The sequence below is a fragment of the Corvus moneduloides genome, chromosome 3 (genome assembly GCF_009650955.1).
Source record: "Corvus moneduloides isolate bCorMon1 chromosome 3, bCorMon1.pri, whole genome shotgun sequence".
Lineage (NCBI taxonomy): Eukaryota > Metazoa > Chordata > Aves > Passeriformes > Corvidae > Corvus > Corvus moneduloides.
In genome coordinates, this window is record NC_045478.1 from 82,685,133 (window position 1) to 82,710,303 (window position 25,171).

Genomic DNA, 25,171 nt, shown 5'->3' on the forward strand with positions numbered 1-25,171 from the left:
AGGATTGAACCTGTAAAGAATGGCTCAGGTGTGGAAACCTTCATGACCTCTTCTGAAGAGAACATTGATGCAAATAATTCATTTAGCTTTCTCACCATAGCACTGCTTCCTGGAGTATCCTATTTGCACCTTAATCATTTCTCAGCCCATTGACTTTCCAAAAGGCTTCCTGTTTCTGAGAAAGTTCTTATTAGTCACTTTTATGCCTGTAGGAAGTTGCTCTTCAGAATCTTTTTTTGGCTTGCCTCATTAGAGTTCTATGTTCAACAGGATGAGTTTAACTGGTCTTTTATTTTCCTCATTTGGACAGGATTTCCACATTCAAATTGATGAGTATTTTACTTCTAATAGCCTTCTCTATTGTGTTGTTTAAACATGCTGCCTTTTAAGCATTTAATTATTTTTCACAGTCCTTTTAACTATTTCTCTTCACTTTCATGTTGTTCTCCATTTTCATAGCTTTAACATGATCATCATCAACTTTTTTCATATTTGTGGTCCTACTCAGATGATGTAAATACTTAAAGGCTGACCCAGCACACATTCACTGCTCTGAGATTTTTTTTTTCCTCCTTTTGGGGTTTTGGGTTAGTTGCTCCAACAACTAGCTATTTATTGACTCTTGTATTTTTACCTCAAACTCCAGAGACATTTCTGTTACTGGAAGTGAACTAAGATTTGAAATTTGCTGTGTTGGAATTTTTCTTGGAAATAAAATTTCTTTGCTGTGTCTTTGAAAACTCAGTTGTGAAAAAAAAAGGGAAAGAAAAAAAAGTAAAAATATTGTATGTCACTGTAAATCAGAACTTACAAATCTAAATAATTAGGACAAGACCCAAGGACAGTGGTGTTTACCCAATATCTGGAAAATTGATAGCCCTCATATCCTTAATCATCTACAATTACCTATGATGAGCAACAAATGAAGTAGACTAAATCTTGAAGGTAAGTCAGTCACTCTTAATAAGCCAATGCATTTAATGAATTCCCTTGTTTATCTCCTAGGTCCAGAAAGGGCTGTGAGGTTCATAATGAGCTCTGCAGCAGCAAAGTGCTTTATCACCTGAACTGGCCAAATTTCATCTGGCTCAGCTCATCTCTTTTTGCTTGGGGATAACGTCTGCAAATTGGTGCCCTGCCAGGAGGAAGGAGGTGACCAGCACTGTTCCTGGCTGGAGATCCCTGCTCTCAGTGCAGAGCCTGGGACAGGAGCCACACAGCCTCTCCTCCCCAGCATGCAGCTGGTCACATCCACCTGTACCATGCTGACTTTCCTCTTCATCCTGGGCTGGGAGGCTGAGTTTTGGATGCACCTTCATATTTTTTAGAGCAACAGAATCAGATGCAAGTAAATGCAAACACATGCAAAGGCAGTTGCTCATCTTGAAGATTCATAGCCAGACCAGTGCCCAACCCATGGGACTCGTGCCAGCAGCAGCTGGGGAAGGAAATTTTCACAAAATACGCAGGACTGCTTCTCATTGTGCAGCTTTCAAAGGCCACTTTGAACTCCTCAAGTGTCATGTTAGCAGTACTCCCATTGACTGAGCCACCATGGTGTTAATCACGGCTCCCTTGAGGCCCTTCAAGGTGCCCTGAAAGGACTTGGTCAGACATTCTTTTCTGTAGCTCTGGCTGCCTCAGAGAAAAGGGTTGCACTTTTCCAGAGATGAGAGATCTGATTTCATAGATTTTTAAGACCAGAAGGGAAAAGTATGTTCATCTGTCACCCTCAAATACTATCCCTCTAGCACCAGGCGCAGATATGACCCTGACATTGAAGCTTATTGACTTTGTTCAGCTTATTATTTAAGTTATTTTCATATCTGCTTCTCTACCAAGGGGAGAAATTCTCAAGTCAAAACTGGTTTTTTATGTCATATTGCCTTATCAATATGTTTGATTTTGGGGTGACAGGAAAGGTAACTCAGATTCTTGAGTTTATAAATATTCATAGCAGTGAGAGGATTAAGCAGTTGCAGTATTGTTTGAAAGAAAATTTAGATCCCCTTTGCAAACAGCATCATGGTGATAGAAAGTCTTTCTTTTCCCTGTAATAGTCTACTTTGAAAACATCCTCTTTGCATTACTTCCAGCTATCAGAATCAGCCGGCAAAGTATAACCTGAATTCTGATAAAGGGCAATTGCAGTAAATGGAGAAACAAGCATAAATTATATCTCCAGTGAGCCCAAGAAAGTATTGCAGAGATAAGGGAAGATGAGCTTTATGAATCGTTTATTTCACCGTATATTCCACTGGTAATAAAATAAAAACAATGAATAACAAATGATCATTTATTTAATAATAAAATAATAAAGGACAAGTTATTTCTATGCCTTGCCCATCCATCCTCATAGAAAGTTCCCACCAGCCAAGTGCAGCAGTTGAGTTCACAGCATTTCATCCACTGGACATATGACTATCTATCTTATGTGACTTTGGTTCCTGAAGTTCAGCTGTCTGTATCAGGAAAATCCCACCCTCTATGCAAACAGTCTCGTTTGAGGCTATTGAACTGTCTTCACAAACAAGGATCTGCACAATCACGTTGTCAGTGGGTAAGTCACTGAGCAAGCTAGTATGGACAGCTGGGAAGTCACTGCACTCCCCAGAGCACAGGTGAGGCTGCAGTTCCTGCACTTGCATTTATGCTTCTATGGTTTTCTCTTTCCATTGGCAGAGAACTTCTTTCATCAGTGGTCTCCACTGCACAAATTTTGCAAATCTTGCACGAGCACTTTAAAAAGCGAGGATTGGTGCATTTCTGTTTCCATGGGCATGTTCATGGAGACAAGAGTCATGATGTCAGCAGGCACAGACATACTTGTACTAGAACTGAGGAAACCAGCTCAGGCAGTGGCAGCAGCACACTGTGGCACTGGGAGTTCAGGATAAATTGGACAGATCTGCCTACAGATGACAAGTACATGCAGAGGCAGCTGTTATGCACTAAGGACCACATGCAGAGCATCCCCCTAGTGGCACCCAGGCTAACCCCACCAGAGGTGTCTCTGCCCTTGCTGCAATGACACCTCTGATTTCAGTGTGAGTGTTTTCTGCTGCTAGACACATCAGTGTTGAGACTGTTTTGTGCTGCTCTGGGGACGTGATGAAAAAGTAAATAAACTTTTACCAGTCAGTCATAACAGGTAGTAATGGCCACTAATTATGTGAGTCAAATAAAATAACTGGTATTTGAATGACTGACCTCTAATTTCTGTAACTCAGAGATCATCCATTTGCTACAGCATTCAAACATCAGTTGCTGCCACATGGCTAAACTTGCTCTACTATATAGAAATTACTATTTCTGCCTGCCAAAGCTTGGAGACAAGAATTTTTTTAAAAAGTTTATTATCGTCTCTGAATTTTAACCCTATGATACAGGGCTGATGAATGGATGCTTTAGAACGATCTCTTTTTTCTGTTTTTCTTTCCAGTTTTCCCACGAGTCTGGTGTCTGGGAGAAGTTGTTTTATGAAAGAAGAGCAAATGTTGCCATCAGAATAATATAAAATAACAACATTAAATAAAAGCATCTATAAGCTGCTTCATGGAACTTGTGGAAATAACTTTTAAGGCACTGTGACTGTCAGCAACTAAAACTGCAGCTATTTTGCAGACATGAATTTCCTGCTGAGTAACAATTTACATCAACAAATTAATTTTATTTCAGAGTTGTTAACAGGCTTATCTATTAATTTATGTGTTCATTTAAAAACTAAATAGAAGAGCATTCCTGAATAAATGCTAATCTTACTTTTGGGTGTAAATTGTCATTCAATAATATTTATTATAAAATACCACAAAAACTCCCGCATTGTTTAAGGAATTAAAACTCAGACATTAGATTGATTATAGACAGGATACTGACAGCTAGAACTAGGAGTGTTTTCGCAGCTGTGCCACCTGCATCAGCAGAAATGCTTTCAGTTATACCAGGTGAGCTGTCTTTGATTAGGCCCAGCTCTTTGCCCAGTGGAGCCTTTGAACAGGATTGCAGTGCCAATGGTATTGATATAATTCCAAGGTGAGTCACTCCATCCCCTGGGAACTCTAGTAAAGCTTCCCCACAATGCAATGCTCTATTCCCATCCATACGCTATAAACAGTTATTCAAGGGTAGCACATCTTATTTTTCATGATTACTAGCTTTCCTAGATTCAGGTATTCACAGTATGAATGGCCAAGCTTCTGTCAAGTTTGGGAGCCCAATGAGCACTGTAAAACATGAAGGGCAGAGAAATACCAGAAATCTGCAATTTTGGCTGCCTTTTCAATTTCTGTGATTCACATGCGCTTCCATACTTCAAAAGCAGAAATATCTCAAAGGTGGGAGAGTAGATCTTCAGGGGAAAAAGAATATAAGCCTTGGTTTAGCTCTCTGCGAATACCAATTTCATCTGCATGCACATGAACGGTAGAAAAGGCTTTATGCTGAGAGCTAGTTTAACAACTGGAAGAATGTTCCTTCAAAGACTGGGCCATTCCAAGGAGATACACGACCTTAACATTCAGACAATTTAGAAGAAGTATCTTTCCATTTAATGAACAGCAGGTTAAATGCAGAGAAATATAGTGATTTCTCTTGGAGATGGATTTATAACTACTAATATTTTCATGCTAGCAGTATCTTAAAGCTAAATGTGATGTGTTTTGTGATGTATCATGGTTTTATATACACATTTCATTCTTGTTATTCCTTGAAGATGAAAAAAACAGCAAATAAGAGAAAAAAAAGTGGAGTGTAAAAATATTGGATTTATCTGAAATCCTAGCAATAGTATGTCAAAGATTAAAAAAAAAATAAAGCCTTAAAATGTAAACCTCTGCTCAGCAAAGACACTGACTGAATGTCATAAACTTCCTGAAAGCAGAACACTGAATTTGCATCCAGTCATTAACTTCCATACTTACATCTTTTGGGCAAACGTAAAGCTCTCAAATACCAAAAAAATGGAAATATAATGACCTCATCATATAAAATAAAACCCCAGTGTAAGATAAAACATATTTCAATGACTGCAATTAATTGCAAAACAGAATAAATCACTACACAAATAATTTATCTGCTTTGAATATCATAAAAAAAACCATTAACATGCCAACAGGAAACTGGCAGCTTGACAACTTTATGACACTAAACAGGACTGCAATGGTGTGATTCTCACTTCATTTAAGACAATGACAAACCTTCTATTAATTCAGCTGGTGAGAACAGAAGTGTCAATAATTTTTCATTTTAAAAAAATGTATTTTTCTTCTGCAATGCAAAAGAAATTAAAAACGCTAAGAAATCTGAATATACTGACATTTGGGGTGGTTTACATATGCTTTACATACTTACAGAAATTAGCAGAATAATTTATTATATCAGGCTGGTATTGTCAAATAACTCTTGCACAGCAGAATCCCCTTATGCTCATTTTTTCCTCTGATCAAGAAAGAGCATTAAAAACTCTCGTGTTCTTTGTGGGTGGTTTGAGCCTCTAAATCTAATGAAAAAAGAGATATGACTCAGGAGAAGCCATTTTGTATTGTTACTTTATCAAGTCCTATCTTTACAACGACTGAAAAGTAATCTAAAGTCAAGGGCAGTGCCTTTTTCTCATGCTTATATAATGTTTTTTTTTAAAATGTTGTGTATAACAGAAGTAGGATTTATGCTGAGAGCAACATCCAAACGAAGGAAGAGAAGAAGTGGGTACTTGGTGGGTTGATGCATGGTGGGTGGACAGCGGAGAAACCTTCTGCTCTGCACTTCAGCGACAGCACTGGAAAGCCCAGGGCCACCATGGCCTCGCGGTGGGAGAGAACCAACAGCTCCAGTCCCACTGGAGGACAGAGCCACAGGCAACTTGAAAGACCAGACAGAAGAACATTTATGTCCTGAGCAAATATCAGGGAGTTGTTGGTGACTCTAAAATGCAAGGAGTCCCACCTCTTGCCCAAAACCCTCTGGCCATTCACTGTGAGCTGGCACATTGGAATGAAGGCAGAGACATTTCACTTTACTGTGCTGTCTCCAAAAACAGGGGCTGGCTCACCATGGGCTTCCCAGGGTTCATCCTGCCACTCTGTGCACAGAGATGGTCATTGAGATGAAGGAGACACAGCCTACTTTTCCCTTCCCTCTCCTGCTTATCATCATCTCCAAAATACACCACCACTGGCTCCTTGCCTAGCCCTGCACCATCCCCCTGCTCCAACTCAACCTCTCTTCAGGAGGAAGGGCTAGCAAGGACCTCCTGGGGGACAGCCAGTGAACAGAAGGGGAGGAGGAAATACTATTTGGAGGATAGGAGTGAGGGAAGGGGCGCTTCATGAATTATTATTGTCTCCTGAACTGAGTTCAATTTAGCCCCTAGGACCATAAGCTGCTTTTGAGATACTGCTAGGCAGTGCTCCTGCTCTCTGCTTGTACGCGTCAAACACATGGCCCCTTCCCAACAAGGGCCCCAGGCAGAGGTTTGTGAGACAGTTGGAGTGAGCTAGCATTGAGGAGCTGTGGTATGCCAACAGATGGGCTGGGATGAACATCTTATGTCAGAGATTGCTCTCCTCTGCTATTTCTAGCCTCTTCAGACCTTTTGTGTTGCTGGAGGGCAATGGAGCTACAACATAATACAGAATTAGGCCTGCTAGTTCTGAATGAGGAAGGTGTTTCCAGCATTTGTGATGCAAGTGCAAGTCAGCAATCTCAGCATTGGAATGATAATTGTCTTGCAATTTGACTAATTACCATGTGTGGCAATATAGGTGCGCTGTGACAGCATTTTTTAATGCATCCATTAGTGTGAAGCTATGCCACACAGCAACAAGGCTTCATCTGTTTCACAAACTTCTTAAAGTTTGCAAATAAAGTTAAACACATCCCTCAGTTCCTTGCTGAGTCAGGGAGAGATTAGTTAGAGCATTAACTCAGCTCCACCAAGGTGCACCTTTATTCCTCAGAGAAAAATTGCAGGGCTTCCTCTTGCTTTGATGTATTGCAGTCCCTATATGTAGAAAGACTTTAATGTACAACCTTTCCTCTTTGCTAAAATTATAATAAAATAAAGTGCAACTGTGTTAAGTGACAACAATGAGAAAAATGCACCTCTGGATGCTTGGCGATATTTAGACACCAAATTCCCATTGAAACTGTCTAGCTGAAAACCACTCCTTCGCTCGGATAGTTTCTGCATGGTCTTTGGTTACGTCAGTTTATCACCGTTGCAAGAAAATTTTGCACGTGCTCAGCAGTTCACTGGGACTCTCTAAGCCGGTCAGACTTGACTGACTCGGCTGAAAAATTTTTAGGTATTTAAGTGCTCCCAGTTTTCTGGGTTCGTAAACCTTTTGCCTGCTCAAGACAACTCCTTCACAGCAGAGCCAAGCCCTGCGCTTTCCTTGCCTCACCCCAGCTAGGAAACGGAGCTTCTTGTATGAGAATGAACCTTTTAGTTGATGCTTTCAGCCCAGCGCCCGCAGCTGAGCCAGGAGGGCGGGATGATGTGCAGGGCGGGCAGCGGCCGCTCTCCGGCCGGGAGCCGCGAGAGGGCGCGGAGGGACGCAGGGCCGGAGGGACTCTGCTGCTCAAGGCTCATTAATTGGCCTCGCAGGCTGGCTGAGCACCGCAGCGCTCGGCGGTGGTTATGCAGCTAGTTACAGACTGGCAGACAGTTTTTGGCATTTATTGGTGCCCTGTGACACCTAAATTATCATAAGGTCAGAGAATTCATTGAACCCGAGCAGCACTTAAGCACTGTTAGACTCATTTGTGGCTATTCAGACCAAACAAGTTTTTCAGAGGGAGGCTTTTGGCTCCAGGTAAAAAATTAATGCAAAGAGCACGAAAAGAAAGCTAGGCTGTTTTAATAAGCGGTCCTGCTGCTGTAGCAGGGATGGGCAGGAGATAATTCCAAACAAGCAGCTTGCTGTGCCAGCTAAAGCAGTCCCTGGGAAGCTGATAGGAGATAATCAACAAGGAGACACCCGTGCTACATTTTTTTCTGCTGGCTTTCCTCTCTTTCCACCTACTGTGTGTATCTTACTGATCTCAGAGCACTAAGCTGCAACAGCCATCTTTTTAATTTCGGTATCTTGAGGGAAGCATGACACCGAGTTGTGAATAACTTCACCTGTCTGTGCTAACACAACCATTGCCTTTTTCACTATCCCAGTAGCAGCAGGAAATCAGCAAGAAAAAAACCCCAACAGCCTAATGTAAACCCAAGAAACATAAATCAGCTACGCCTGGAAGGTGATGTTGAAGCCCAGGATGTAAGAGGATCCTCTCTAGGTTGCAGGAGGAGTGACCCGGTTCTGGGAGACAGCCAGGATTACCCCTTCTGGCTTGCTACCGGGGCAAAGGGGACAGGGAGGAGGCGGAGGGAGGAACTCCAAGGGAACGGGCAGTGGAGGTTGAGATCCCTTTCCTCTGAGTCAAGGGACATGCACAGCTGTCAGTGCGAAGGTGGAGATAGGTAAATGACAGGCAGGCTTCGCTCTCCTCTCGGAGCAACAGCAGCTGAGTCAAAACAAGCACAGCCAGAAACATGAAACCCTGAAACCCCGCCCCCACACAGTCGCTCACATATATACACACATCATAATTCATGCTACATCAAAGCAGTGATTACCACAGCTTCCTGGCTGTCTATTTCTGTTTATTTATGGTGCATTACACATTTTAATGCTATTCTCATACAGCAGTTCAGCTGCCACTGTTCTGTATTTGGGTGGGGAAAAAAAATCAAACCAACAAATGGCTGTAACATAGAGTATGTTGTCCCCTGGGAACAAAGGATAAACAAATGCTCGGCATCCTCCAGGGAGCAGAGATTCAGAGTTATTAATAGCATGATTCCCCCTCCCCATTTCAGTCTAGCTCATGGCTACACACCTCAGCAGGGGGTGGGAGGGGTGACAGCGGGTAGGGGAGAAGGGCTGGAGGTGTTTCCGAAGTGACCTGTTAAGCCCAGCTGGCTTCAGAAGAGTCCTTACATCATCCTCTGTCTCTGTAATCATGTCTAGCTCTGGGCTGCTGCAAGGTAATAGATGGAAGGGGGAGGGCAAAGGTTTGACATCGGCCTGAGGAGAACCACCAAACTCATGTCTTGCTTGAAGCTTGATTCGAGCTAATGGTAAGAGATCACCTACTAAAAACACTGCCCGCTACAAGGTCACAGCTCATTCCCTCTTCTCCCCATCCTCATAAGGTAACAACATGGGGACTTGACTTTATTAATTTATTTAAGGAAATGACAGTCAGCTCGGACTAAGTTGAATGTACAAGATTTATTCCTCCTTGCTGTCAAACTTACTATCATTTCCCCTTGAAGCCTGACTTCTCATTACCATTACTCTCCTTGCAAAATGCAAGTAATTTTGTTTATGCCATGGGAAAAATATATAATCTCTTTAAGTGCATTGACAGTTTCAACATAAAACAAATAATACTGAACAGGCAGCAAAAACAGAAGCCATTGTGCCAACAGTCCCCGCTGTGAGAGACACACAGACCGCTGCTGTGCACCTCCTGCTGTACCCTAGTGTGTAGGAGTGACACTTCTAAAAGGCTCTTTTTACATCCCTTAATAATCCAGCCATCCTTGTGAGTTCACTGCAGGCACCATGCTATAAGCATTTTGCTTTTGCTGTAATAAACTGCTCTTTTATACACCCAGTGATAGTGTCCATGAAACATGCTGCAATTATATCCAGGATCCCAAAGCCCTCATTGCACAGGGCAGGGGAAGTGCAGCTGTGCCCTTGGTGCCAGTTTACCTTGGCCCTGAACTACAAGAAAGAAAGAAATACCATCTTTCCTATACTCCCATTCACAAACTTTTTTGTAAAGGGAACCTCAGCTCACAACGAAGGGTCTGACAGTTTGTGAGGGGTCTCTGTCTGGAAGAAATAACACAAATAACAAACTGTTCTTGATGGGAGAAAGCTGCAGGCACTGCTGGATGAAGTCACACCTCAACCAGACAGCCAAGACTTCATCATAAACCCAATCCCTCCAGCCACCCTGTTAGCAGAAACTGCTGCAACAAGAAAGGATAGCCTGAAAGGGCTAAGCCTTGCATCACTTATTTTTTCAAGCTACTACAGTAACATGTATGTTCCTAATTTCATAGAGTTGCTGAACTTCATTAGTTTATAGGCATATATATGGCTACTTTTATACATACACACACACACAATGGCAAGGACAGATTACATTACAAATGTTGACCTCATGCACAGATAAAAGAGGAACCTCTACTCATGCTGGTAAGACTGCACTAGATTTACAGGGTAAGAAGTGACAAAGTGTGACAAAGTGTCTGGAGTGAAAAGTATCTGGATGGGATAACCTAAAGAGAGGTAAGTTTCCTACATGCTTGTCCCCTGCTCTATCTAGATACTCCTGGCAGAGGCCTCACCAAGTCTCCTTCCCATCTCCTCAAAGATGTGAAAGGCTTCCAGCAGAAAGGAGAAAAGTCTTCACATGAAAGTTTGTGGGACAGCACTAAGCAAGGGAACTACAACAGATGCCAGGGAGCCTGAAGGGGAAGTCACTATGGGGACTGGGGAGGGGGACACCGATGGCCACCTCTTGCCAAGTCTGGACTATACCTGAAGAGGGGAAGTAAAATAGATGCTGACTCCTGTGAGGAACAATTCCCAGAAGAGGCAGCTGAGAAGAGCACATCTGGGCCTCCCACATGCCCTCAAGGGGAGCTCTGGAGTGTGGGCAGAATTGGGTTTGCCCTGGTCCCCACCAGGACTGAGTTTCATGGGCCAGTTAATCCCAGACGGCATGTGCTAGCTGAGGTGGGATGGTAACACAATCCACATGGAGGGATTTCATACGGAGAAAAAAATGCTCCTGCTATGCAGCAGCATTTGTAATGGGTATTTTTAGCCCCCAGGCTCATTGCACATGGGCAGCAGCCACAGCACTGAGGGGCATGTGATAAGAGCTCCAAGGAAGCTGAGGCGACCAGGTCAGTAACGCAGGGCTTCAGCAACAAAATTAAAGTTCTTAGGGCTGTGTTTCACTGCAAGAATACAACAGTGGAAAAGATTTGGTGGCTATAGGTACCGCCTATTGGCTCAGAAATTTAGTTGTAGACTAATTTTTTTACTGTTTGCTTTATTATCCGCAGCTATAGTTCTCACATCACCAAAAGCTGTGGGGCTGGGTAAGCTGTTGCTGTGTTTTTGCAACTGACCTGTTCCCACTCACCACAGAAATTAGAAGCATCTTAGGCAGCTCTTTTGCTATGTTGCCATGTCCTGCTGCTGCTGCAAATCAAATTAAAAAATGTTTATTTTGTCCTTAGCTTAAAGCTGAGGTGTATAAGAGATGGTTTTATTATTTTTGTTCTGTTGACAAATCAGGAAAATGCCATTCTGATTACAGTAAGCTATTCTAGGTTTCTTGATGGAGTAATTCAGACTAAACTATTCAATCCAAAATGAAATACATGCTTCATTCTCCAGGTGTTTAGTTCTCTTGTTAAACTTTGTTTCCTTTTAGTTTAGTTCACTTTGAAATGAAAAATGCCATTTTGACACAAAAGGTCCAAAAGTTTCATTTGGTAAATGTCAAAACAAAGAAATTTTATGGTCTTTTTTTTTTTTTTAAGCACTATTCCATTAAAGACTGCTGAAACAAGAAGTGTCAAACTTTTTAAGATTGTTCCTTGTCATGACATTTTTGGGGTTTTTTTGACAGAAACTCCATTTCAGGAGAATTACATCTGCTAAGTGAGTTTCTAATCCTAAATAGATTGTAAAACAAAAGGAAAGTAGAAGAACAAAATCAGAACATCAGCCCACTTTCACTCAGCTAAGCTGTGGTCTTTTCTTGCCACATGAAAGGATCCCCTGAGAGCAAGCAATAGGGATTAGTTGTCCTTGACAGATACTGTTCCTTTTTGAAGAAAGGAGAGGTCTCAAGAAGAAGGGAACATGCAAGAGCTGATTTGGCGAGGCTGCTCATACTACTTTGTAGGAAGATCCTGAAATCAGCAGGAAAGTGCTGCATCCAGAAATATTTCTGTCATTTATCCCTATGACCGATTACACAGGCTTTACAAACTGCCAATAGCTGTGTAGGCAGTGGCACTCCTGTCACAGGGAAGGTGTCTCCATTTTTGCAGAGATTTGTTTGCTGTGTCAAGACCCTGCAGCATGATACCAGCTACCTCTCAAATCCAGACTTGCAGCGCTTTACCGTAAGTAGTGAAGTAATCTGGAGTCCTGACATGACAATCCATATTCCCTACTCTGTTCATAAAATGTTTTGTTGTTTACAAGAGGAAAAAATAGGTGTATGAACATTATCCTGTAGCCAAGGCCTTTTAGTGACTTCCAGTGAGGAAAATTTATGATTAGAGATAATCATAAATGGTTGCCTGCTATTGGGTCCTCTGTCCTCCCTGCCACACTCTATCCATGCCTGACACACACCCCAGCAATGATTAAATCAATGGGAATTAATCACATCCTGTGAAAGAGAAGTGGGCCTGCAGTTTCCCCTTTCTGTGTGACAAAATAATACAATCAACTTCAGAAATCCTTCGTGATTTCCCTTATGACAGGCTTTTGGCCAAATAAGCCACTGTTACATGCGGGCAAATCCGGAACTATTCCCTCAACTTCATCTTTCAGCTTCGAAGGTGCATGTGATGCATTCCCTGAATGTGGCATATCACAAACTAATCCCGGGAAAAGTCACAGCAATTTCATCTTAGACAATCACAGATTTGTTGCTGACCTGAAAACCTGAGTAAGGAGCTGTGTTTTTCACAATTCAGGAAATTCCCAGCTTAAAGGAAGGGAAAAATAGAAAATCCAGAGCGGCAAGAAACCGCTTACAAATTCTTCTGCAATAAGAAAAATTAACACCCATCAAGAAAAATCTCCCTTCCACCCTCCCTCTACCGCCGGTGTCCCACCATGAGCTGCTTTTCTTCATTTCAAGGTCTTTCTGGGGAAGCAGGAAAGCGGAGCGGATCGCCACCGCCGGGCAGCGCTCGGAGGCAGCCCCAGCCCCGCCGCTGCTCCCTCTCTGCCCTTTCGGCCCAGGTGCTCCTGCACCAGAGTAGATAAATGGCGAGAGCTGGCCGGGAGGCCAACCCGTTGTGCCCTTGAGCGAAGCAAAGGCGGTGTCGGGACTGAGCGGGCGCTGCGCACCAGCTCTCCCCGCGGCTGCCGGCGCTGCCCGGGGCTGGCGCAGGCGGGGGAGCAGCGGCGGCGCAGGCAGCGCACGCAGCCTCCCGCCGGGGAGAAGGGCTGGCTGTGCGTGAGGGGCTTCCCTTCCTCCTTCCTGTGGGATGCCCAGAGTGACCGCAGGTCACAAGCCGGGACACAGAATGCACGCGGGCCTCGCCGGAGGGCCCCGTTCATGAGGCTGTGCCTGCATGGCAGCAGGGCTTGGCTTTGTATTTCCTCCCTAAGGCACTCCTGCAGCAGTCACCTCAGCCATGTATCTCATTAAGGCACGATTAATTAATGAATTAATTATGGCAGGGGGCTGCTAGCTACCTCTCTGCATTGAATGAGTGGGGTGTGCAAGCATGGGGGGCTCCCGAGGACGGCAGGGGAAACAGCTCCGCGTCTGTTTGCAACTCAACCAGCGTGCAGCTCTCACTCTTCCAGCTATCCCAACTGGAGCGATGTCGTCCTCCAGCAGCCCGGAAAACTTCTCTAGAATTCACTAGAAAGAAAAAGAGAAGGAATAAGCAGCTTTTCTTTTAAATAAAAAAATAAAGAGATCCTAAAAGCAAATGCAAAAGCTGATAACAAAGATGAGTTCCTCTGGAATCCAAGAAGTAGGTGTAAGTGAGACATTAAAACCTTTATTTAAGAAAATTAATAAAGTTTTTATTAAACATTAATGGAAAAGGCTGGAGTCCGTTCTTTCCCTGGTGAGTATTAAACAAAATTAAATATGCCATTCTTCTCCCTTTAATGTGATTGGTAGGGCTTAGTTTAAAGGTTAATTTTTTGCTACTTTACACGTGGATTTCAGGTGGTTTCCACAGGATAATCACAACTGGCATTTCACCATGGTGACGGGCTCTCACGCAGGCTGCCCAGAGAAATGTCCTTCTCTTTTCCTCAGAGGAATAGAAGGAAGTGTGAATCCTCTGGTTACAAAACATTAGTGCTCAGACTACCAGGGCAGAGTCATGTTCTGCTGCCAGTGTACTGCGTGGTCTTCAGTAAGTCATTTAATATTGAAAACTTTCCCTAAAATTGCCACTGGGATATGGGTTTCTCCTCAAAATCAGGTGTGTATGTGGTGTGAGGAGTTACCTTCAAAACTTTCCTTTCTAGCAGAAAAGCAGCCAAATACTGATCCAAAAGATGTATTGGGAGGGGAAAGGAGGGGAGAGGAGGGGGGAAAGGGACATGGGAGAGGAAGGGTGGAAAGGGAAGGCTCACCTTGTCCTTCTCTCTCATAGAATCATGGCACAGTTTAGGTTGTATGGGGCTTGGAGGTCTCCAGTCCAAACCCCACAGCATGGCCAAATTTAGACTTAGAGCAGGTTGCTGAGGCCTGTCCAGTTGAATTTTGGCTGTCCAAGAATGGAAAGTGCACAGCGTTGGTGGGCACTTGCTTCAGTGCTGAACCACTCTCACATTGATCTTTTTTCCCCCATACTCAGTCAGAATTTCACTTACTGTGGCTTGATGCAAATGCAGCTATCACCTTTCTCTGATGCAGCAGCAGTCACACAGCAAGGCAGCAAAGCCCCATGCTATGTTGTTTCCTACCCACCTCCCTAGATAATGTAAGCACTGGGAAACCCACAGTGCTGAAGCATCATGTTTATCCAGGACTGGATGGTTATGTGTGACAGGGAAGCCTGGTCCTTCAGAGGGGCTGGGGATGGACAACAATCCTCTCAGATCAGTTCCAAGAGAGCACTCAAAGACTTATCTCCTACACAGAGCCTGAGGCAGGCAGACCCTACCCCAGGGTGCCACCTGCTTCCTCAGCCCTTTGGAGAATCTACTGGGCTCCTTGGCTGGAAGTCTCTTGGGAAAGACACAGAATTACTTCCTTTCCAAAAGGTTTGAACATTCTGCCTGGCTGTGGCCTTTATCAGCCTCAGCTCTTTAGGCCTGCCATCTAAAATTATTGTTCACATACTGTAGCTAACTCCCTTTGCTGAGTTTCACAGCAAATATAGCTTCTTGAATACTTGTTATGCCAACTCTGTGGATGCTGGCCTCGTGCATAAGGAAAAAAAATACATGGATGGATGGTAGGTAAATTAAAAATGAGGCCTACTCAGCAGCTGCTGTGGACGTGTGTAGGCATTTCTGTGTGGTGTCTGTTTTTGCTGGCAAAGCAGGAAACTGTGAACATACTTAAGGTTAAGAAAATGCACATGGACAAGGCATGATATTTTGAAGAGTGGCTTGACCCAAACCTGTGATTAAACAAAAAGGAAACAGCATTTGAAAACCAAGTAAAGGATCACTAAGATATTCAGGGACTTGGAGGGAGAAATCTGCTTTCACTTTTCTGGGCATTTTGCCTGTCAAATTATGAGCTTATTTGTGGTGCTAAATGCTTTGCTTGTGTCTCAGAAAAATACAGGAACTGCTGGCTTTTTTTTTTCCAGTGGAAGAGAGAAGTCGTTAATGATCCCAAAGGTTAAGGAATTGGCACAGTCAGAAGCCAGCACTCCTTTATTTATTCATCGGCTGGGCTCTGTGTGGGCTCCCAACATGCAGAATTCCCCACTTGACTGCTCGCCTTCCCCAGAGGCTTCTCTGCATTTCCCTGTGTGTACACACAACCATCAACCTGCATATAAAGGAAGATGAGTTTGCAGTCAGAGATACTGGGCCAAAACTATAATATGGTTCAGTCATAGGCAGGTGTCCCAAACCAAACATGTTTGTTTGTTTGTTTGTTTGAGCTAAACCAAACCCTGAATTGCACAGAGGACCTTGGGTCTCAGAGTCTTTTATGTCAGAGTTTATAGCACAATGTCATGCAGGTATTCAGCTTCAGAAAGGGCTGTGTGAAACTCAAAATTGAACACATCCCTATTTAGATTTGGCTGTCTGTGAAGCCACGGGATGCCCCAGGGCACTTGGAAAGGCTTTTTCCAGTTCATCAGGACCAGCCCTGATCCTCCTCAAAAAGCAAAGAGGAGTCCACTCCTGCTGCTCTTGTGTCACCTCTATTTTGGCATGTGCAATGCTTGGGCAGGTAGGAAGGCTCAGAAGAAACACAGCCTCTTCTTCCTTTCTGCCCTGTTTTTAACCTGTTGCTTCTGTTGAAGGGGGTCTCTCTGAAGCGTCAATGTGTGGCAGTAACCCTGTGGAGGTGCTTAACCTCAGTCCCCCCATGCCAAATGGTGAAGACCCGCTGGACCAGGTCAACCATTCATCTCCAGTTTTCAGAGATTTTGTTAGAGGACAGGTGAGTGCATCAGCTTAGAAAATCCTATCTATTGAGAGCAGAAGGTATTACCTGCTTAGGCAATGGCTTAGGCAATTCGGTGTAATGAATTTTCCTCTACGGTGGTAACCAGAGAAATTGAGAATCAACTCTGCCTGATTTTCCATTCAAATTTCTCTCCAAGGAAGCACATGAGGGGGAAAATGGAGGAAATTACAGTAAACTTCATCCTAAGCATTGTAAGCTTTGTCCCTATACTTGGCTTGCCCCTTTCCTATTCTGTTTCATTTAAAATATTCATCCTTAAAAAAAAAAATTAAAAGGAGGAATGGAGCAAACTCATTAAAAATACAGGTGAAATTTCAGTGCTTGTTTGTGGAACTGAGTACAGAAAATCAAAAGGTGTTCTGGCAGAGAAAGAAATGCATTTATTGAGGTATCATGCTGTAGCAGTGCATGAAGGCCTTTAATGAGAGCATGTCCCAGTATGCTAAGTAGTCCTTATCTACATGGGAAGTTACGTTTCGTGACACCTTCTGAAATCTAAAGACACAGCGACAAAGCATTGTAGCTTCTCTTTTACCAGCAGGAAAAGGAATGCACAGAGAAGAGATCAGGCCTCATACCTCAAAGCTGAGAGCGGGGCAACTTTAAAAAGCTTGTTTAGTCTGGCTTACCCCTGTGCTGCAGAGCTAGGAGCCCAGTGCCCATCTCCTCAGGTACATGCCAGCACCTAATTAGATGCCAACTCATGCATCCTCTTGCATATATCACCCGTACACTATACATCAGGACATGGATGCTATCTGAATATAGCAATATATATATATATATATGAATATAGCAGTGCTCTATTGCTATCTGAAAAGCCTCTAGCATTCAGTTTGTGCTAGATAAGTAATAATAGCATTAATGGACTAAAATATTAACATAAAAGACTAACTGGTGTAATTTCTTCTTTGTACGATTCCAGCTAACAGCATCTTCTTTTCTCGAAGGGAAACTGCTTTGAAAGGATCAACAGCAGCTCTGCAAAAGTGGGAAGAAAGGACATTTATATAACAATAAGCCTTTTCCCCCTTAATTTTCTCAGTTGGCTGCATAGTCTTCCGTCTTTTGATGACATCTCTTAATAAAAACATTAAAAGGATAAGCAGAGGCAGCTCCATTTCCAGTGATAGGGTGGGTATGAGGTCAATGAGAAACTTCATTTCATAAAACCTCCCTGCTGAAATCTGCCCTACCTCAGCGTTTATCAGCTTCTCTGCTTTATTGTCTAGTTGAAATGGAAATAGCCTATCTTCAGCTCTTAGTCATCAAGCCATGTGGATGACAGTGTCAACTGACACTAGTTTTCATAAGCTAAAAAAGCTGCCCTGGGGTAAGCAACAGTGAGACCAATCAGATTTAGTGATTAATATTTCCTGCTTCAGAAAAGATAGAGACACACATGCAGTTGAAATTAAACTTCACTGGGAAAGATGAATTGAGAGAACAGCTGGACAAACATCAGGTTTCTGAATGAAGGACCAATGGCTCGATTCTTAAGTGGCATTTTCCATCAAGTTTTCTGGTTGTGTTACACAGAGCATTAAAAATGAGAAAACAGAGTTGCCAAATCTATTCCCTGAGCCATTTAAAAAAAACCAAAAAACAAGAGGCAGGCCTGCTCTTGGTGCTTGCACAGTAATTGTTTGCACCACCTCCAGCCAAAAATTCTTCCTCTCCTTTCAGCTTAGATGTGTTCTTTAGGATTCCTGCAGTGTTCCCAGTGTGGCTCTGAGAAATATCACACTCTCTTATCCTGTATTTTTATTCCTGTCACCCACCAGCAGCTTTCATTTCGCTTTGCTTGCCTGGCCACCTGAAGGAAATGCTTACAGTCTTTCAAACCAGGCTCACAGTGTTTGACTGTGAAGGTGTTACATCAGTGCTAAACCAGTGCACCATCAAAATAGAGCAATCCAGCTAATGAACAGACAAACTCCACATGCTGGGCTCATGCCAGTGACTTTGGTATGCTAATGCTGGATATAACAGAGACTTTCACTGGCTTTACTGTCTCTTATGCAGTTTTATTTTAGAATATTTACTCTCTAAAGACCTAAAAAGAGGAAAAGCCTTTCCTCCTGCCTCAGCTCTCCATGTAAGAGGGGTTCTAGCTAAGAACTGTCATGGAGTGAAACATTCCTTTATTCATGTATAAAACGCTCTTAAAGCTTTCATGATACTTGCTTTTCCTTGTATGAGGAAGAGAGTGAGGAGGAATGTTGTGGCTCTCAGTGCCAAGTACTACTGCTAAGGTTCTCCTGCCATTTCTGGCTCAGAGTCCATTTCTCTTAAGCCAGATGTGGAAAAGCCTGGGGAGCCATTGAAGTTTGATGGAACAGCAGTGCCAGAAAAGTAAGTCTGTTCTTACAGCTCACCTCCTGGGGTTTCATGCTGTCCCCAAGCCACAGATGGGTGGAGAGATGTTGGATCTTGTCACACAGGAGTCCCATGGAAAGGCAAAACTGCAACCTCTCTGCTTCCAGAACAGAGGCTGTCAGAAGAGCAGAGCTCTGAGCAGGCTGTTAGCTATTTGCTCTCCCCAGAGTTCTGGATTCCAAGGTAACTCTGAGCAGTTCTAGGGCTGTAGAACACCCTTACCAGGAGCCAAGATGGTCCTTCACAGGATGCTGAGGCTTTCTGAGTCAGAACTTTCTAATAAAACAGAAAGCCAGGTCCAGCAAGAGAGGCTTGGAAACAAAGAAGCCTTTGAAGTGGGAGTGAGCAAGAACAAGTGAGAGGCAGTCCAGGTGGCAGAAGATGATAAAGAATCCTGCTAAATACTGAAAACTCTGGGAGTGAGAGAAAGGTCTGTCAGAACAGAAGGGAAGAGAGACCAGGCTTAGAAATAGGAAAAAAAGAAATCACTAAAAATAGGGGACAAAGCTTTAGGAGCCAAAAGGGGCCAAATAGGGCACTGAAATGAAAGACACTGATTTATGGAACTTGAAAACACAAGTAAAACATAAAAGCCTGGAGACATTCCATCCCAGGTAACTCCACAGCTGAGGTTTTGAGGTTTCACAACGCAGGGTGTAAAATATTTGACCTGGTTATCAAAAAAAATTTTGAAAAATTCTCAGTCACTATCTTTTTCCAGAAGAAATCATGCCTATCAATTCGAAATACCGGAGTGCTACTGTATTTTTTTCAGGATTTGTTTTGGCTTTTTCCTGGCATCCTATCACACCCAAATTTGATGGTGATTCTTCAATATTGCACTTTTTGGTGGGTAGATAGACTGGTGAAGTGAGAGAATGAAATCATGTTGCATGTAGTTGAGGCATGTAGTTGCTTGGAGTATTTACATTGCTCTGAAAGGGAGGAGATGATTAGAGAGGGATTGCATCATACAGACACATCTGACAAATTAATATATTAAGGGACAAATTTTAAGTCCAGACCACGGGTCACGACTTTCAAAAGTGCTTGGTCTGCATTTGGGCATGTAAAAAAGTGGACAGACTTTTCATGCTTCAAAACTTATCTCCAGAATGAGATGAAATGTTCATTTGTGGATGATAAAGGTTTATGGTGAATCTTGAAGGTCACTGTAAATTAGAAAGCTGGATTCCTTTTCTCTCCATGATATGCTCTTAGTCCCTCTAATTTATACTTCCTCCCTGCAAAGAATTAGCAAATAGATTAATTTTATTTAAATGCGTTGTCAAAACACAACACAGCTTCAGCTCACATGTTTCAGCTCAAGAGCAGAAGCAGTCCATGCTGAGAGAAAGCCACACTACCAGTAGATCAGAGCTTTCAGTCAGGACCATGGGGATAGCTTTAATCACTTTACAGTTAGTTCACTATTAATAAAAGTCTTTTGTAAAATGTTTCTCCTGCATCCCCACTCTCCCCTCTGCGTGCCACCTGTGAGCTCTGATAATTCTGATATCTGACTACTCTCACAGTTCATTTGGATTAGGGAAAAATAGAGGTTTTGGGGAGGGGGGCATGTATGCACACCTGTGTGTCTGCACACACACAACACATGGCTTATGAGCCTCCACCTGCTGAAAGCAGCTTTTCATTCTCAGCAAGACAAACCCACAGCGAAGTTCAGAAGTCATTGCTGTTAGACAGCAAAAGGGCCAGTTCAAATCTGTCACTCCATCAGAGCATGGTATTCCCCCTGGTAAAGGTCACTTGGAGAGAAGATATGAAAGCGATTCAATACTTGAACTTACCCAAAAAGCCAAGCAACTTATTTACTATGCAGTGACCCTGCAGTGACCTCATCCACAACACATGCAGCTCCCACTGGCATCAGTTGGTGTCATGAGTACAGATGAAAAAGTATTGCTGTGATAGGGGAATACATCAAGTACATTTCTGTGGTTTAGTTTTACAAAACCTGTATGCACCTTTCAGTCACTTTTTATAAACATTAATAAAGTATTGAGTGGAACTTTGAAATATGTGCTTTTGTTTTCATTCTGGGGTTTCTAATGCTGTTTCTCAAGGCATAGCAAGTAAGGCATAGACACCAAAGACATGGAAGAGTTGTTCAAGCTGTGCTGTCTTTTACCTTGAACAGGAACAGTGACAGTGATGCGCTGAGATAAGTTCCACTCTGAGTGATCATTTGCTTAAAAGTGGGGAATAAGCCATTTTTTTCTTTTTCAAAACACTGGAGGCCAAAGGGACAATTTAGAACTCCCCTTACACTTGATTTTTTCAGTTCTCAAGAAAGCAACTAGTTCAGAAGGTAAAGAAAAAAACTGATGATCCACATCTTTCAAAGACACACTGTTGTTATCGGCATTGCAGAACCACGGCATGAATCACTGTTTTGTGTCACTGCTTATACACAGCTGTGCTGTCACTGTGAAGAATTTTTCTGCACATCAACATCCAAATCTGGATTAAAAGGAAAACCCAAACAAATTCATCTATTCCTTCATGATTCACTCACTTGCCACCATTGTGCCTGCAGTGCAGGGACAGAGAAGAGGGAGAGCAAAAAATAAAACCAGCAAGCCCAAATTATGAAAAGCTGAGGTTGTTTCACAGCTAGAAAACAATCATAAGGTCTTGCTTGATGCTGGGGTTTCTAACGTGAATTTTTAAAAATTATGATCTCTGGTTTTGCCCAAACAAAGTTTACATTTCTAGTATAAAATGGCCAAACTGCCTGCCTGATATAAAAAGCTATTTTCTTTCCCTCCTTCGCCCCCCACCCCACGTCATTTGACAGCACTTGCCTCCGGTGCATCAACAGTAGCTATGACTGTGTCTTAATGAAAAAAGATGTATAAAATATTACCATAACCTCAGAGGCATGAGTAAAGCCCTTATTAGAATTCAGGACCTACAGCTGGAAGGGGGGCTTGGGCCGGCAGATAAAGTTAACTATTGTTAGCTCACAAGTGGCTCAGACTTCCTGGCAACTGCAGTGAATTACTCAGCCCTTTATGCAGGGTTTCAGAAACAGTTCACTGTTTCACAACAAAAAAGGCATTCAGGCCGGGAAAGATGGTCTCCCAGGGCTCTAGAAAGCTAGCTTTAAGACAGTGAATGGACACTGGAGCCTCCGAAGTGAATGACCACTGTGGGAAAGGGTGGTGATGTCAGCCTGAATGCATTTCCAATGGTTTTGTCCCACTTTTCATTGCTTTTGCACTTTCCCTCACTCTTTTTCTCTGCCTCAAGCTGTCCCCTTCCTGTTCTTTTCAGGCCATTATTTTAAAAGTTTAGAGCTCGCATGCACACGAAGGGGAGGGCCCACTGAGGCATTGCTGCCATGGCAATGCTTCCCCGCACTTTTGTTTCATATAAAAAAAATATTGGGGCGTATGGGCAGTGAGGGGAGCTGAAAAGGAGAAGAAAAAGTGAGAGGTGGAGGGACAGGAGAAGAGGGAGTGTCAGCATCCTGCAGCTCAGAGCTGGGGCTATGAGACTGTGGTGAGGGGAGAAAACTGGGAGCACAAGGAGGGGAACTGATGAAAGCTGCAGGGATTTGGGGTCCTTTGAAAAACAAATTTGTAATCCTTCACACTGCACGTTTGAAAGGATCGGCACTTTTGAAGGCCTAGAGAAGAATTGGAATAATGTTCTTAGCTAAGCCCTCAGAAAGAACAGAGACGTGCTTTGGAAAACATACCCAATTACATAAGTTTATCAAAAGCTTTCAAAGGCTCCTCTGTCTATGACCAAAAGGGGGAAAAAATAGTGGAGAAGTGAAAGAGGGAGAAGGCTCCTAAGTGCATTTACCCATGGTAGCGGGTGAACAGCAGCTAAGCTGACATACTTCAAACCGGTGTGGCCCACCATCCCAGACCTCCCCGTTGTCCCCTGTTGTTGTGGGATTCCAGCAACAAGCCCTGGAAAGCGCCTTTGCCAAAACCAGATGGACTTGTAAGTAACAAGGGAATATGGAGCGAGGCACTCGATAGGCACTCACTCCTTGTAAATAAAACCACGAGTCCCCTGGCCAGCAAGCCCACCTGGTTTGCTTCCTGCTTTCCATGAAATACTTGCTATTCATACAGATAAATGTATGCAAGCTTGGCTAAGCCTGTCCTGAGGCAAAATTATAGGATAACAGCATTGCACAGAGATCGAGCATTACAGCTTAGCCCATGCTAAGTTCCCAGTGTGCTGAGGGTTTTTGTTTTTAATGTGTCTAAGAATGCAGATGTACGTGCTGCACACACAAGTGTGTCTTAGCAGCAATCTCCTCGGGGAGGCTTTCCTACCCTCTGCCTGAGCTGCAACCCTGTTGCACCAAGATTATTTTGCTGATGAATAATTGGGGCAAATTCCCAATCCTGCTGCAATAATAGCAGCAGAGACCAAGACAGTTTTATTTCCTGTAAAACATGTGAGGAGAGACTGCTGACTGCACCTAAACTGCCTTTGTATCGGTCCTTTCTGTTACTCACCCCCAGCCAGGCAACATTCTTGTTCAGCCAGAGGTAAAAGCACAGCACAGGCAATGTGCTGTAGTTTTGCCATAAGGTAAATTCAGTAAGATCAGCCCTGTACCAGCTATGAGGCTCACTTCAGTAAATTTACATCTGGCAAAATTTACAATCCTAGTCCACACTGTGTTTTTATTGTGGAATAATTCTTGTGTATGGTATAAAAACCACAGCTTTTTATGTTTAAAATAGAAAGGTCCATGGCTATCTTGTACTAAACACAGGCTCCCTATTTCAAGACAGGATTTAGCAGGGAGGTATTTTCACCACATTAGCTGTCTTCTGGATAAAACCAAATCAAACCTTTATGCCATAGCTTACAAGGGTAAAGACAAACCCTACCTTTTTAAAAACTATCAACATGTGCAGAACCACGTGCAGTCAGCCTCAAAATACAAAACTCTCTTTTTGACCTCATGAGGCTCCTCAGCTCCTGAGGTACTTCTGAAAGTTCCTGTCACAAAGACGGTCCACAAAGCATATTTCTAACCAGTCTTATCAGATAAGGTGAGGGATGTTTATTTCCCTGAGACAATTTTTCCACCTCCTTCTTTTATGTAAAAAGGCTCCAATGCCATATCTTTTTCTGCTTCCCTTTAGCAGGGGACCTCAGGTCTCAGATCTTGTCCGTCTAGTAAAACTGAAAGAAAATTTTAGAAGGCTGTGATTTCTTGAGTCGTTTAGGCCAGTCTGTGGTTAAACTGCCACCAAAGGGGCACACAGCCCTGGACACAAGTTGTGCCTTTGCTCATGGAGGGTAAGCTTATGATTTCTGATGGCAAGACAGTCTCCAATGAGCCTCCACTGACTGTGAACTCCTCCCTTAGCCATCCTTTGCTTCCTGGGCTGGTGCAGGCTGGTGCGAATAACGTTAGTACGAACATTCCAGCTCATTATAAACCAATCCACTGGCTTCAATAAACTTACGCAGTGCCATCAGAAAAGTTCCTTTACACACATTTCAGCCAAAATAAAAACCAGCAGGACTTATACGGGTGTTATACGGGTGTTTCAGTATCATCAATCAGGTGGACATGCCCACTGAGAACTTATGTGGTCTCTGTCTCTCCACAACTGCAGGGACTGAGATGGTAATTCTTTGATCCTGGTGCCATTTACCTAAATTCTTAATCCACTGAAGATAAATAGGTGTTAAGAAAAGCACCACTGGAATTTTAAACTGCCTGCCTGAGGTGTTTTCTGTCCTCAGCTTCCCTCCACTTGGGTCTTCTGTCTTCACCATTTCATTAGTTCTCTTCTGATCTACAATATGTTTCAATGAACAATTTAAAAAAGATTTGTCAATTTAAATAGTTGAAAAATGAAATTACTTTTCAGGCCTTTTTCTATAGAGTAAAGAAAAAAAAAAGAAAAAACTAAAGGGCGCAGCTATTTTCTTGGTCACCTCTAATTTCCTACTCTGGCTCTATGTATAATGGACCAGGTGCTTCTAAGGCCTCTGGAGCCCCAAGGACCCTTGTGCAAGGCCCTCCTCTGCCTCCCAGCCCTAGCTGAAGTGAGCTGAGCCCGCACAGGAAGAGATGCTCTTTCTTGGGTAGAAACGTCTCTGAGGTGAAGCTAGATCTAGGTGTTCTTTCCTCAGAGAAGGATAGATCACCTAGAAAAAACACTGTTTCCACAGACCCCTACAGAAAACTATTTTGCTATGTTTAGAAGGCCCTTCTCTGTTCGAACAGCCTTGGGTTTTCCGCATAACTGCTGCGATGTACCAACAATTCCCTACCATGGCACTTAGGAAAACCTCTACTCTGAACCTGTGAGGTGTC

General features: G+C 43.2%; 1 long non-coding RNA gene across 1 annotated transcript in view; it reads right to left on the reverse strand.

The window, feature by feature from the left end:
- Nucleotides 1-25,171, reverse strand: part of LOC116441004 — a 128,644-nt gene that overhangs the window by 57,128 nt on the left and 46,345 nt on the right. Inside the window, exon 2 of the long non-coding RNA XR_004238833.1 lies at nucleotides 12,941-13,701. This is a non-coding gene — a long non-coding RNA (uncharacterized LOC116441004). The remainder of the gene's footprint in view (nucleotides 1-12,940; nucleotides 13,702-25,171) is intronic.